The following is a 15,220-nucleotide window of genomic DNA, read 5'->3' on the forward strand; positions in this document are numbered from 1 at the left end:
AAACAAATAAAATAAAATTGGGGATATAATTGAATTGAGCTCTGATGGTCAATATAAGACTGCATAAAATGTAAGCTCAAGGCATCTTTTCTCTCCTCATGCTATAAAAGTTGTATATTTTGGAGGCTTTTCCTCCAAAATTGCTGTAGAATAAACCATATTTGCTTCACACAATTCCTCTCAACCTGAATCAGAATACCCTCTTCCTTTATTTTGAACTTGAAGTACCAGGAGTGATTTTCACTTGTCCTTCTATATCAAGTGCTGCCTCATTCATAGTAAGGGACTTCATATAGAGTCTCTGAACCCCGTATACTTTGAACCACAGCCTTTTGTTCAGTTTAAGAAATATCTACAATTATAATCCTTAATTGAGAAGCCAAATCCATAGAATGGAAAATAAAATATCTACTTTTATGTGTACTTCCATCCACTGCCTTTGATTTCTAAAGTCCATAAAATTTAGATGTTACTTCTCTGAAGAAGCAGATAACCTTATGGCTGCTTTACTTCCTGTTCCCAAAGAAATCATTACTTAATATCTACATATACCCACTTTAGGGGTCTGACCATCTTGTGGCTATGCAACTACGCATCAAATCTAATACAGATCCCATGTCTCCAATGCCCAGTAACAAGACCACTCAAGATGCCAATAAAGTCACCATTCCAACAACACAGAAAAATATATTTCCATCGAAATACAGTAACAGGTCAAACAAAAGGCACACTGTTGAGATATCCTGAGCTTACAAGATAACTGTGTGCCTCTTATCTGACAATGGGCTAGATAGCAATTAGTTTGAGGAGCTTCAAATTTAAATACAGATGTTACAGAACAGAGGTCAATAAACTTTTTTTTACTGTAAAGGGTCATATAGTAAGTATTTTAGGCTGTGTGGGCCACTTACAGTTTCTGTTGAATATTCTTTTTTGTTCATTTGCTTTTTCAACTGTTTAAAAATACTAAGACATTTTTAGCTTAAGGGCCATATAAAAACAGGCTGCAGGCCAAATTTGGCCTGTGGGTGACACTTTGCTGATCCCTAATATAGAATAACCTGCTTCTTGTCTCTACTAGACTCTAAGAACCTAGAGATGAGGGATGAAAAGTGTTCAACCACTTTAATATTTCCACTGTTCAGTACAGTGAGTTGCACGTAGCAGCCATTCAAAAAATATTCGATTAATGAATCAATAAACAAGTGAATGAATGAATGAATGATCTGTCAACAGTCCAGTAACAGAATTATTACTTACAATATTATTTGTCCTGCCTACCAATAACTAGTTCTTTACTCTGAGGCAGGTAGATGACTAACTTCACAACCTCCTTGTGATTGGATGTGTTACTTCTGGTCTGGATCATTTAATGGCAGATGTGAGACCTTCCAGGGCTCTTTTCTCCCCCCTTTCTTTCCAGTTTGATGATCAGCAATGATTGAAATGGTGGCTGCTCCATAAGGTCCCTAAGTGATTATTATGAACAGAGATACCTCTGATCATGATGGTCATACAAGGAGAAAAAGAAACAAACCTTTGTTGTTTTAAACCACTGAGGTTTTGTGGTTGTTTCTCACTACTTCATAATATTGTCTATCCTGATTGATACAGTACCAATCATACTCATCTTCAGACTACATACAACCTATTTTAAAATTCACACCTGGCTGTAGTACAAAGCAGAAAGACAAAGGCATCTTTATCACTCTGCTAAACAATCAAGTGCTCTGAGTTTTCAAATAGTTTCTAAGGGTGATCTAGGGCAAATCACCAATCACTTCAATTTTATGACCTGTTTTCCTAACCAGGATAGGATAATCAGCTTACTTTTTTTTTTTTTTAATTGGGGTATAGTTGTTTTAGGATAGTTACTTTCTAAGATCACATTTGCAGGGAAAATTAAGAAAACAACTATACAGATGTTATTTACAATTGAATAAGTTGGCTAATTACTAAATTTCCTGTTTCCTTGAAAACTAGTTATTTTGATCATTAATACATTGATGTAGAAACAATAAGAAACTGGATAAGTACTTTCTCATATATTTCTTACAGTATAGATTGCTATTTGCTAAAACCCCTGTAAGAGAAATTGTATCTATAAAAGTATATCTAATCAATAATATTAATCCTGAGAGGGAAAAGCTATAGATTCAGAAACACTTAAGAGACACATCAACCAATTGCAATGTATGGATCTTCTTTAGATCCTGATTCAAGTAAATTTTAAAAAATCAAAAAACAAACAAAAAACCTCCTCAAAAAACCAAACTTACAACTGGAAAAAATCTGAAAACTGACATGTATGATGATAATTAAGGATTATTTCTAACTTTTTAATGTGTGATAGTAATAGTATGGGTTTTTAAAAAATGAATTCCTGCTTTTAGATATACATATAGAAATATTTATAAATGAAAAAAGTTCTAATAGCTAATGTTATAACATTTTCAGGACAATTATTTCCATTTCTCTTACCCTAGTCTAGAGCTTTAGTAAAGAAAGGTAATGGGGATAGAGATCAGACAAGGAAAAAAGGTATGCAGGCAGGATTCTAGACTCCTATTCTGATTTCAAACAGAGTAAATCAGTTTTTACTTTTGCCTGTGACTACCAAAAAAACCCAAGAAACAAACCTGACTAAATCCAGTTTATCCCAATATGCCCTACAGCCCCATTATCATTAGCCACTCCCTGAGTCATCTATAGTCTTCCTTGGTTGCCTCATTCTACTCGTCTTCTTCCCTGAGGCATCTTTTCAATAATCCCTTCCAACAATGCTTTTTCTATTGCACCTCTGTTACTGCCACTGTAATTAATAATTAACAATTGACAATCCTCTATGCCTCACTGTCTTCACAAAATGCTACGTCTAGAGACCTATTTGCCTTAATAGAAACCCAGAGGACACCCTTCTCTGGTAGCCCTTTCTAGAGAAGGATATCTTCACTCTCCCAGCACCCTTGTATTAACACTGGGGATTAACAGCCTCCCCCGCCCAGAGGCTGGGGGAAGTAGGAGGTCAACATTCCTCCAGCCACTCATTTCCAAATCATGACTGCCACTCCTCATATAAAAAATTCTATTCCTTTGAGGTTTATTACTTTCCACTTATACGCACTATATTTTTTGTTTCCACCGAGGCAATGTTTTTAAATGAAAGAGCAAGGAAGGAAAAGGGATAAGAAAATCATTCACACGGTTTTAAACTGATTCATGAAAAACAATTACAACACTGAATTTTAATATTAACTTCACACCCACCAATTTTAGCAATGTGCCCTCCCCTTAAGTCCAAGAGTTTTATTTGTACATCAAGAGAAAGAGTTTAATGCGCAGTCTGACTTACCTACTACCACCTCCCCCAACACACACACAAAGCACAGTAAATCTAAAATTAAGGCAACAGTGACCTTTTTCTCTTCTAAACTGACTTCATCACTACAGTAGGGTCTTGACCTGATCTATCTTCTTGTCACACAGTAACAAAAAAATCATCACAGCAAGAATCTCACACTTTTAAGGAGAGCAGGCTATTTAGATTAAATCAGGTACTAAGTAGAAGACTAAAATATTTCTTTGTGAGGATTCTTGGCCAGTTCTATGGGAGGGGTCTAAGGCCTTGGGTTTCCAAAGAAACCTAGATGGAGTATTCACTGCATCTATCACTTCATGTCCTATGCCATTTTTGTTAAAAGGGTAAACTTTTGGGCTACATATGCGTACTCAAGAACATTAACAAAATAAAACAGAAATTTATAGTTCTCAGTCAAATCACTGTAGTTTAGAAAACTTACAGAAAACATACATAAACATTTACCCCTGGTAAAGGAAATACTACTCTCAGTCAGACCCAACTTATCTAGCTTTCAGGAGATATGAAAATTTAGAATGATAAAATTTTTGAGTTAATAAATAAATCTGATACATTCATAATATAAGAGCCTGTCATGGAAAGTAATATTCTATTGTCAGGGGGTAATCAAGTGCCATTTTATTCAGTTTTTATACAACAGCTAATTCAGGTGCCCCCTGAAGAACTAAAGTGATATGCTATGTGATGTGTTAAATCTAAAAGCATTCAACTTACTACTCAATCAAACCCTTGGTTGGTATATAGGTTATATCCCCAGAAAAAAAACAACAATAAGCTGAACTATATCACAGTGAAAGGAGCCAGTATTTTTCTTTATGCTGTATAACACAGATACTTCTAAAAGCATTTTTTAGAAACAGAGCAAACCATGTTGATAATTTCTAAAATAGAAATACTACCTACAAAGACAAAAGTCTGTATTTTGGCTCATAAATTTTTTAGATGTTTGATCCCTAGTAAAACGGGAATCTGTTTTGCATCCAAAAATATATTATCCCAAGGGATGACACTGTGTGAGACGGTATAATTTAGTAAACTTATTTTTAACTAAATGATGACTCATTTTCACTATGCAGACTTCAGGTAACTACAATATATGTATACATAGTCCCATTAACTAAATGTGTTTTGTATCTGACTTTCAGTATATCTCAAGATGTTATATCTATTATAATAAATGCTAATATTATATTAGATAGTATGACAGGGCAGAAACTATGTTCGAATTAGGCATACTGAATTCTCTAGATGCATATAATGATTAAAAGAAGGTGAATAGATATGTACACTTAGCTATAATTTCCTCCAGAAGATAACATCTGATCATGTAAGACATTTTGTAAACATGTACTATCCAAAGAACTTTAAATTTTTTCTTCATATAATCTTTCCAATTTAGTATTTGATCACACCATGAAAATTATTTAAAAACAAAACTTAATGATTACAAAACTCACAGTATGTTAACCATTTATTCCATTTTCAACTAAAAAGAGAGTTATCCAACATGACATCTTCTAAGAAAAATTTGTAAGACAAAAACAACCAGTTTTGTTCTTTAAAAGTGTTTAAAACAGAATGCATTTTTTTTTTTTTTTTTTTTTTTTGCGGTACGCGGGCCTCTCACTGCTGGGCCTCTCCCGTTGCGGAGCACAGGCTCCGGTCGCACAGGCCCAGCAGCCATGGCTCACGGGCCCAGCCACTAAGCGGCATGTGGGATCTTCCCGGACCGGGGCACGAACCCGTGTCCCCTGCATCGGCAGGCGGACTCTCAACCACTGCGCCACCAGGGAAGCCCAACAGAATGCATTTTAAAGACAGAGGGCAACCTAGGAGGACTCACGGACAGAAATGGGTAATGCTGAACTAGCACAGAGAAAATATCTAAGATCATCTTTAATGAACAGACAGTCCAACAGGTAGAAACATACTGGGCATATATATTAGCTATAATACCATTAAAGCATTGAAAGACCTCAGTCTGAGCCCCAAGGTCTATTATTTAATGATTGTGTAACTGTGGACAAGTCACTTCTCCTCTCTACATGCCAATTTTCTCATCTCAAAAAAAGGGGATAGGGCTTCCCTGGTGGTGCAGTGGTTGAGAGTCCGCCTGCCAATGCAGGGGACACGGGTTCGTGCCCCGGTCCGGGAAGATCCCACATGCCGCGGAGCGGCTAGGCCCATGAGCCATGGCCGCTGAGCCTGAGCGTCCAGAGTCTGTGCTCCGCAAAGGGCGAGGCCACAACAGTGAGAGGCCCGCGTACCGCAAAAAAAAAAAAAGGGGGGGGGATAAGAAGAGTACCTATTTCACTGGATTATTAGGAGGATTAAATGAGAATATAAAGTGACTTAGCACAATGTCTGCCTCAATAACTGTGGCCCTCTGCTAACTATTCACATATTTATATGTACATATACATAAACCCACATTTTTATATATACACACACATAAAGAAAAATACATCATACATAAATATCTATGTATATTTACATATGTAAAACAGTTGGAGTGTGTCAGAAAGAGGGAGAAAATATAATCTACTAGACTGATACTAGTGATTTTAACTTTAAATAAAAATAATTCTCAATATTTTAAACTATGTCTATCATTTATAGACATAGTTTAAACGTAATTTAAAGTTAAATTATTACTTTACTTGGAGTTATCATCAATTTATAGTAATATTAAAGTTTTACACTTACATTTTAAAAGACTGTTATATAAACAAAATATTAAGTTCTTTTATAATGTTATTTCTGTATTTCCAATTTTCACAGCAGTGAAGTTGCCAGACTTTTCTATAATTCTAACAATCTAGAATGTGCTATGTAGTATCAGAGGAATGGCATGAAGTTTAACAATGCAAAAATGAAAAAAAAATCTCCAAAATACACTTTTGGACAAGATGGTGAAATGTGAACTAGAGATATGCCCTCAAACTTTTATACCTGGTACTCTACTTATTTCTCCATTAAAGAACCTTGGTCCCACCATAATAAAACAGAATGGTCATTCTGTCTGAGGATTTTTTTGTTGGTTTGTTTTTCCAGAGGTTCTCTTATTGATTTATGTTCTAACAATTGTGGTGATACTTTTAAATAAAGCAGCTGGGATTACTTCTCTGTCCTACTAGTAGCAAACATACTACAAATTTCAAATTACTGAAATGGATATTACATATATCATCACATAAAAGCACCAGTGACTGAATCTTACCCCTAAAATAGAGTGCTATGTTGATATACAGAGAAGTCTTTACGGAAGCATCACATGCTTTTGTCCTTTGATCTTATTCAGTATTTGTGTTATTTAATTAATGAAGATATTGAAAAAATAAGGATAAAATGGCTTAGCAATACTTTATATAAATAGGAACCACCTACTGTAGAGTTTCCCACAAGCTCCTTATTATCCAGCATTGTGACACAGCTGCTAAACACAGTAACATAGTATAAGGTGACATTTATATAAATGTTAAATCCAGAAAAAAGCACTGGCTATATAACCATTTACTGTGAGCTCTTAAGAAAGACTCCTGTCAATAAGGAAAAAACATAAATGCCAACAATAGTGGATTGATCAAATAAATTATGGTTCTTCCATTTAGTATAATTCTATCTGGAATTTTAAAATTATGTTGATAAACATGTATTGTCATGAAAATATATTTACGATGTATCAAATGAAAAAAGGTTGTGTAAAAGTATGCACATTTTGATCCCATTAAAAAAATTACAATAGAATAGATATGTCTCTTTTGCTCTGTCTCTCATTTCCTCCCTCCTTCTACCTTTACATTGTATATTCACACAGAGTAACAAAAGGTATGTAATGAAAAACATGTATACTAACAGTATCTCTGAACAATGAAATTACACATTTGGAAACTTTACTCTCATTTATCTATACATTACAATTTTTCGAAAGAGAACTACTCGTTCCTGTAATATTAAAAAAAATTAAATGAATGAATCCTGCATTAGCTAAAAATTTGGGTTTTAGTCTAAAGTGTTTTCTCAATTCTTAAGAACCTTTGTGATATTTTCCTTTACCTACTGGTAACAACACATCACTTAAAATTATAACCAGAGAATGAAATCCTTTCTTATAAATGATCTAGAAGGGCAAATTTTAAATAGAAGAATTGAGTAACTGTTAGTAAAATTAGATGAAGAATCTATCAACATGGTACAGAGAGCAACGACACAGTGAAAGTGAAATGAGGTACCCACAAAGTGCTAACTGGTTACAATTATCACTCATCATCTCCTTATTCTTAAGATGATCCCTAATTCATAAAAGCCACAAAAAAGGAAACTATCGATGCACCATCAGTGGGAATACTTGACAAATGACCAAATAAATACTGCAGTGTACAACCAAATCAGACTTTCTCCAACAGAAGTTACTTGTTGGAAGTATTCTACAACCCAGTGTGGAAAAAACTCCTGGATTCAGATATGATCTCAAAGGGAGCATTACTGTGAAATAACTAATCTAAGATCTGCTTCTGTTCTTCCAATACATTCTCTCCTTAGCATGATCTCAGAAACAAAGTGTACGTCAGATGCTCAAACCACACTAAAAAATCTTAGATCAAACTGAATATGCAGATTCACAGGCCAACCACAAGCTACAGCAGGCAACAGTCTACCCAGAATGTTACAGGACAAGTACTGATGTTTGCCAGCAGGGCAGTGTCAGCTGTTCCTCTTCTGTAGGAGTCCTTGTAGCAGTCCACGTAATGGTCTCCTAGATCATGGCTTCAGTACAAGATGAGACCCACATCAGACAGATGAGGAAGCTGCACTGATTTAGAGGCCTCATGTCCCGCCAGGTGTCAGTACCTCTTGTAACAACTCCATAGGCATAGCTTCCAGGATCCCTTCAAGGGACACATCCATTTATAAGAGTCACCACATTCAGGGAAACCCAAAGATATGGCTTCCTGCCAGGTATGTGTAGTGCTATCAGTACAGATGAAGTTTATCAATTTTTACCATAAGCAATGTTGCCTAGTGACACAGCTGATATATTACCCTTATCAGGTTACCAAGGAAACAGAGCGAGCAGTTAACAGAAGGTCAAACTCTCATGTTGAAGGGGAAAAGGTTTTCTTAAACCTTTACCCACACAGAGCAAGATGCTTTCTATAGCACCGGTGTGAGATGAGCGTAAGAATGACCACTCAGTTATCATGAGATTTTAAAAGTCAGCTTTGGAGGATAGGGGGAGGGATGGAAGTAGGGGGTAGTGTAAGACAGAGGAAAGGAATTGAATGAAATTATTTTGTAACCCTGAACAGCATCCTATTTCCACTTGTTTTAATTCCAGTTAACAGTTGAATAAAAATAGAATCTAAATTCAATGTTTTTGTTTTTTAAGTAACATTGAGAGTGAGATCCTAAACAATATTTACTTATGTAACAAGTCATCTGGAATGAATCTATAGGATACAGATTAATTTATTGAGTCTTGGAGGTATCAGAATTTAAGAAAAATTTATTTATGTCTTGGCAAATGAGATAAGGTGTTTACTGAATTCTTGAAGACTTTATCTTGCTCCATGTCTAATGATAATTTGTAAAGAAAATCAAATATAACAAAAATGCCTAACAATTACTGAGTGGCTCTTAATTGGGGTTCAAAATACTTTTTTTGATGTAGATACATTTAAAGCTCATAGACATTTCAGCATCTAGCATAGTGTCTGGTTCAGAGTGAATGCTCAATAAATGTACTGAATTAATGAATATTCAGAGTGTATGCACCCTTTGTATTCTATTTTGCACAGTTACTGTGAATAGGGTCAAAACTTCTAACAACATTAACTTGTGTTTCTTAGTATTAACCAGAATAGATACAACTAGCCTTAAATCTATATTCAGTTCGAAACACTTATTGAGCACCTTGATGTGCCATGATCTATGCTAGGTGCTGGGAACGCCATCTTTGCTCTCTAGGCGTTCCCAGAAAATTCTAACATGACAGAGTACAAAACTGGATGGTGCCAAAAATTCTCTGAAGAACAAAAGAAGCCTGACAGTATGTCCAAGCCAAATCTCAAATGATAAGAATGAAACAAGCACAGATAAATGAAGTGCATTCTTCACTGAAAGTATAGCTTGAGCAAAGCCCTGGAGGTGAGAAAAAACACAGTATATGTGGTAGATTTAAAAACAGTTTAGTACTGCTGAAGGAAATACTAAGGTGAGTAGATTGTGAGAGATGAGGCATCATTATCAGATATACGTAAAATATTTACCTATTAACACACAGCATTTAAAAATCAATAAATACCTATAAATCTACCCAGTGAAAATAATGTTGTAAATGCCTCTTGGCCCTCCCTATCCCCAAAGCTTTAACTATACCATCTGCTTAATTCTGGAACATACAAATAACAGATATGTTGTATTAATCACACATCAATTAAATGCTAAATTCATCTTTTCAGCTCTGCTTTGAATATATTCCAGCCAATGAGCATCAACAGACAATCTCCCTACCTTTAAGAAAAATCACACAAGGCACAGAGTTTACAGTGTTTTCTATTAAAAAAAAAACCCCTATAATCCATAGAATATTCAAACTTAGCATTTTATTTTGTAACATTCCTATCCCACACTTTCCATGTCATCTCTAATTTATCTAACAGGCGGTCATTTAATTTAACACACTCAGCTTTGAAAAAACTCACATTTTAATTCACATTTTAATTCATACTGTGATATCCCTATATTAATTTCCTTTCCTAAAAATGGCTGTCCTACATCTTTTTTTTTTTTTTTTTTTTGCGGTACGCAGGCCTCTCACTGTTGTGGCCTCTCCCGTTGCAGAGCACAGTCTCCGGACGCGCAGGCTCAGCAGCCATGGCTCACGGGCCTAGCCGCTCTGCGGCATGTGGGATCTTCCTGGACCGGGGCACGAACCCATGTCCCCTGCATCGGCAGGTGGACTCTCAACCACTGCACCACCAGGGAAGCCCCCCTACATCTTTTTTGAATGATGATCTGAAATGTTCATAACACTGCTTCTGAGCTGTTACTGTCAAAGAAAACAGTCTGGTTTCAACTACGGGATAGAGAATGTTCACAGGCTAGGAAAACACAGAAACACCTCCCAAACTCAAAGGTTTGCTCTTCTGATAGCTGGAACCTCAACTGATAGGTTCACACAGCCTACTGGGGTCCAGCTTCCTCCAATCTTAAAGCTATTCTCACCGACCTTCCTCCCACTTCTGCCTTAACAACGCTGGGAAATACCAGGATATATGAAGAGAGGAGAGCCTCAACATGGGGGCCTATGAGGCTGGAAAGAGGCCTGCCAGGCCCTTCTTGGTACATGCTCCAGAATAAAGCAAAGATGTTTCACCCTTCCCCTGTTTCTTCTCTGAGCAGTTGGGGCTTATACATTTGAAAACTGGGGATGACGTTAGGAGCTACCTAGTCCCAAATCTTCCTTTTGGAAAGTGGTGATGCCTAAATTTATTTTCTCAGATGCTGGCTGTGCAACTCTGTCAGACTCTAAAGCAGTAAAGAATCTCACCTAATCACTGGGTTGTAGGGCTTGAAGGAGGTAAGACAAGCAGGAACCATAATTTTAGGTATCAAGAAGTGACCACAATATACAATTTCACCTCTCAAGTATGTTATCAGAAATACATCAATATAAAAGCAGTGGACTATACAAAAGAACAAATTGCTGTCAATATTTTAAGTATTGTTTTTCATACATCAATTACTAAAGGAATAAAGGGAGGAAAGGAGGGGAGGCAAGAAGGAAGGAAGGGAGGGGAAATTGGCCAACATAAAGCTTCCAATTATTTGCCAGGTAGTTATCTCAAAGTTAGTGCTCTTTTGTCACTAGGTAAGAGGAGGGTGAGCTCAGCTGTGAGGCTTGATGGGCCCTATGAAAAATGGCTGGGAATGGACATGGTTGGGGCTGGGGGCATTAGCTGGCCGCAGAGAAACGTGAGGAGCCGCAAAAATTAGAGTGTCCAAGGTGTTATGAGGAAAAATGTAGATTTGATCTAGGGTAGCACTAACTTCTAAATGATATTAGCTGGTAGAAGGAGCAATATGGAAGGGATCTTTGTGTAGTGATGACACATGAAGATAAGTAGTAGAAGCAGTACGTTTCCTGAGATCAATCCTATATAAGGCAGAAGCATAAGGATTCTCTGCCTGGTATAAGAGGCTGCAGTCCCATGAGATCCCAGGAAATGGAAGTTTACCAATACTGGACAAGTTATCAGACTCTAGTCTGATCAAACAGGGTGACAATGGTGGAGAAGGGTATACCTTATTGGCATTAGAGCACTTACAGACTCAACCTAGGCATTTGGACAATGTGCTAAAAGGCAGAAAGGTTAATTTCCAAGAATGAGATCACTAATACCCTGACTAGGAACTGGGTTGGGCAGGGTCTGTAGGTCAAAGGTCTCAGATACTGGTAAATAAGAAAGCAGCAATATTATAATTGGTACATTCATAGGTTTTACAGGATGTATAAATTGTACAGTGATGGCAAAAGGGGCCATTAGAGAGGACGCATCAAGATCACCAACTTTTTTTTTTTTTTTTAATAAGTGAGCCCTTGTTCACACGTAGGCAGTCTCATCCAAAATATGCATTAGCACAGGAATTAGCAAACCAAGCCCACTGTCTGTCTGTTTTTGTAAAAAAAGTTCTATTGGAACACAGTCATGCCATTCATTTATGTATTGTCAGTGGCTAGTTTTGTGCTACAAAAGCAAAGTTGAGTCTAGCTCATAAAACATTCAGGGCCTTACCGGGTGGCCCTTTACAGAAAAAGTGTGTTGACCCCTTTGTTAGGGCAATACAATTTAGAAAGAATCCTAAGGATCCCCAACTTCTGTTCCTGCCATTTATTTTACTTCTATTTCCCAGGTAAATTAAAATCTGGATGTTTTTCAATGGCAAGGTTTAAACTAAAACAGAGACAAGAAATGTATAAAGCTCCTAAAATTTCAGGAAAGACACAAGTTCAAAACATCTGAAGAATAACTTAAATTCTAAAGAAACCAAAGAAACATCGGTACTCAATCCATCCACAATCCCTAAAACAAACTCTAAAAGTAATGTGTACCTCATATTTCTTTAAAAACATTTTGTGTTTTTTTTCCCCTGTTAGTGATGAAGATAATTCTCAAAAATTTTATTGGAGTACTGAGAGAGAGGCTAAGCAAATTGCTTCTCAAACTGGGTCACAGATGCCAAGGAATCTGTAAACATCTTCTCAGAAATTCTTGTGTTCTCCAAGACAATTTGTAATTTTCTAGAAAAGAATCTGCAATATATATATTTTTTCCTTTTAGCGTAGTATATACAATATTTCAGAAATCCTTATCAGAATATGCCAGTGGTGGAAAGAAAAATGACACCCCCCAAAATCATACTAACAGTTAAAACTCAGGAACAATTTTATGATTCAAGTACCATTAATTATTAAAAATTCCTAAACCTAAGTTTAAACTAGATATTCGTTTGCCTGTAACAGTAATCACACATCTGCAAAACAAAATATCATTTACATGAAGTTAAAACAAAAAGACTTCAGCAAAAGTTTATATATTATTCTGAGCTTATAGAATATAGACAAAGTATTAAATATTTAAGCTACTAAATACAAAATATAAAATTATATGCATTTTGAAAGTATGTTAAGGGACTCAAATTTCAATGATTAGGGTAGCTCAAAAGAATGTAGTTTAGAAAATATGCAAATTTGGAATAAAAACTAAGTGTTTTAAGAGCAGGAACCATGCTGTTTTTTACTTTTTACAAATTAAGATGCTAGGAAGTAATGTCAAATTTTCACATCTTGCAACTTTCCTCTCACCAAAAACAAAACAAAACAAAAATGATATCATACATGTGTATATATTATTATATTTATTCATCTCAAGGTTAAGGCTGCCAACAGGAAGAGAATTTGTAAAACGATTTTATGATAATTCTGATTTCAATCTAACATGCAAACAAACTGGGAAGATATTTTCAGCCAACATGACAAAATGTTAATATCCATACTATACAATACACTCTTATGTATTCATAAATAAAAAATTAGGCCCTCAATAGATGAAAAGAACAAAGTGAATATCAATGGATAGCCTATTAAAAAAAAAGGAAGTACCAATGGTAAAAAAGTACATGAGAAACACTTAATATCCTGAGGATACAAAGAAATAAAAATTAAAGATTTTAAAGAAGAAAGAACCCAAAGCATTCAATGGTAAATAAGACAATCTAACATAGTGCCAGAGTAGATATGTAAATTGACAATATGAAAGATAGCTTTAAAAATCTTCATAGGGACTTCCCTGGTGGTCCAGTGGTTAAGACTCCACGCTTCCAATGTAGGAGGCGCGGGTTCGATCTCTGGTCAGGGAACTAAGATCCCACATGCCACAAGACGTGGCCAAAACATTAAAAAAAAAAAAAAAACTTCATAAACTTTGATTCAGGAATTTCATTTTCAAGAATTCTAGCCTTTGGAAGTTGAGATGCTGATAAAGTCTTATGTAAAAAAATACTTATTGCCGTGGAATAATAAATATTAGAAACAATCTAAGGTCTAACATTAAGGGAATGGCTAAGTTATGGTATATATACACAAAGAAATATTACATTTAAAAGTTTTGAATAACATGGAAATATATTTATAATAGCATAAATTTCCCCTTTTCTTTGATTAAGAAAAACTAGATACACAATGCACAGGTATAGAGAAAAAACATAAAGGGAGGAAAGGGTAGAGAAAAAAACAAAGAAACATGCTGAAGTCTTAACAGTGGTTCCTTCTAGTTTTATGTACTTCCTAGCTTTACCGAAGTGACTAGGAAGTAAACTTAAAAACAGAAAAGAGAAACATAAAAAGAAAAAAACCTCACCACTGTGCCATTGATCACTTAAATACTATTACCAGCTACTTATAATTACAATATTCTTATAATTACAGATCGGTCTGACTTGTATCTCTAATAGGCAAGCAGGGTTATTTATGACAAAGGAAAGAACATTTTGTAAAGGAGTTACATTCTAAATAAAAATTCTATGGGATTGCGAATATGTTCAAAAAATGAAAAATTAGTAAAAAATTATTTATATTATTTTTAAACACCTTGACAAAATTAAACCTCAAAAACTATTTCAAAAACTGCAACACCCAGAGATTGGGAAACTTTTTTGCAGTGGAGAAGAAAACGCATAACACACAAAGAATCTAAGGAGGGATAAAGGGTATCATCATCAGAAATAAGTCCTATCTAACCTTTTCATAATCTTGGTGGAAACATGTATAAAGCCTATTTAGTTAGAAAATGAACAGATAATAAAATGGCAAGGTGACAGGATAAACAGCAGACCCATACCCCCATCTATAAAGGCCAGGTAAAATGGTACATGATTTGACTGAGGTAAGGTCATTTAGGGAGAAATGACAAAAATATATTTATAAAACAAATAATCAGTCATTATAAGAAAAAGAAACTTGGAAGTAATATTTTTTTAAATGTCTTTTGTGAAGTTTTCTGTTTAACACTCGAAATTCTGGGCATTATTAAGAAGGATACTAACAAAATAAATCTTTTACTTTGAAGTTTTCAATGAATTTTGGAATGGCAGTCCATACCTCAGTTAGGCCCTAAAATAATCAGTTTACAAGTGTATGCAACGTAAAAGCAGATTAGTACAATTAACCCTCACTGTAACAAACTGGAAGAATTTCCTTTGGTTATTTCTTAATTGGAAAATAATTTTAAATGTTTAAATCCAGACTATTAAACAATATTTTAATTATACTAGTATATT

General features: G+C 35.3%; 1 protein-coding gene across 14 annotated transcripts in view; it reads right to left on the reverse strand.

Annotated features, from left to right (window-relative positions):
• The window catches only part of MBD5 (methyl-CpG binding domain protein 5), a 405,239-nt gene that overhangs the window by 356,562 nt on the left and 33,457 nt on the right, over positions 1 to 15,220 (reverse strand). The gene's annotated exons all lie outside the window — the stretch shown is intronic.

This window comes from Tursiops truncatus, chromosome 7 (assembly GCF_011762595.2).
Source record: "Tursiops truncatus isolate mTurTru1 chromosome 7, mTurTru1.mat.Y, whole genome shotgun sequence".
Taxonomy (NCBI): domain Eukaryota; kingdom Metazoa; phylum Chordata; class Mammalia; order Artiodactyla; family Delphinidae; genus Tursiops; species Tursiops truncatus.